At 43.3% G+C, this 1,307-nt stretch overlaps 1 pseudogene; it reads left to right on the plus strand.

Annotated features, from left to right (window-relative positions):
- LOC105504288 overlaps positions 1–261 on the plus strand; it is an 8,792-nt pseudogene extending 8,531 nt beyond the window's left edge.
- Positions 262–1,307: the final 1,046 nt, after the last annotated feature.

Here is a 1,307-nt window from a genome sequence, read left to right on the forward strand (position 1 = left end):
GTGGTTTTCGCAGAAGCACCACTGATATCATGTTTGCCACACCAACTAAACTGACCTTCAATTCCACTGCATGTAAATCTGCTGGGAAAAACAAAGTTCCAGAACTGCAGAAGTTTTTCCAGAAATCTGACAGTGTGACCATCCACCTGAAACAAGGCCTGCCTGACCAAATGCGTTACGGGACAGCTACGGTGCTGAACTGTGGGAGGGACCATCTACTACCTGATCGCCCTCTACGTGGCTTCACAGCCCCAAAACTAAGGAGTTAGTTAGGTTGCAGAGGACTAGTTTGCTTTTTGGTGTAAATCCCTTGAATTTTCATTTTTCCTTTTTCTTTTTTTTGAGATGGAGTTGCCCAGGCGGGACTGCGGTGGCACCATCGTCACTCACTGCAACCTCAGCCTCCTGGGTTCAAGGGATTCTCCAGCCTCAGTCTCCCAAGTAGCTGGGAGTACAGGAGTCCGCTACCACAACCAGCTAATTTTTGTATTTTTTAGTAAAGACAGGGTTTCGCCACGTTGGGCAGGCTGGTCTCAAACTCCTGACCTTAGGTGATCCTCCCGCCTTGGCCTCCCAGAGCGCTGGGATTATAGGAATAGAGCCACCTGGCCCAGCCTGATTTCTCATTTTTCATTGTTTCTGTTAATTTTTTTTTTTTTTACTTGGATGGCTTACTTAACATTATTGCAAGAAGAATAGAAAGATATGAAGACAGTGTTTCGGTTTGTTTAGGAAAAGCATATGGCTTCAGAGCTCATTCGATGATTAAAACTATCGTTTAAAGAAATGTGCTCTATGCTTGTGTTCCTGATTTCCCTGGCGGTTCTGGATGCAGGTTGCCCACGGGCTTATTCACGTCAGTCTGTGCTAAGGACCTTAGGGACTTGAGTTTGCATTTTTGAGCATGGGGTAGAGAAGCCTTTTTGGATTTGGATACAGCTGAGGAAAGAAAACAGGAGCCAAGGCCAGGAGCATGAAAGGAGGGGCTCAAGTTAGTAGTCACCTTGGGAATTTTTCTATCTTACAGTAAAATCTTAATAGAAATTATCTGTAGTCTGCCTGTATTCATTGGGCAGTTCATTTCAAAGGGCTACTGGCTTCATCTCTGATCTTTAGTGAAATTGTATGTGTAATGCTATGTATTTATTCCACCATGGGAACTGAGAACACCTGTTTAGTGTTGCACTTTAGACTGGTGTCTGCTTTGCTAATGCAGCTGTGCCACTGAGTCTCTGTTACCTTTTACAAATATTATAGCTTTAAATTATGACTTATTTTGACTGTGGAATAAATACATGAATAAAAAA

The sequence above is a fragment of the Colobus angolensis genome, unplaced genomic scaffold (assembly GCF_000951035.1).
Source record: "Colobus angolensis palliatus isolate OR3802 unplaced genomic scaffold, Cang.pa_1.0 Scaffold90, whole genome shotgun sequence".
NCBI lineage: Eukaryota > Metazoa > Chordata > Mammalia > Primates > Cercopithecidae > Colobus > Colobus angolensis.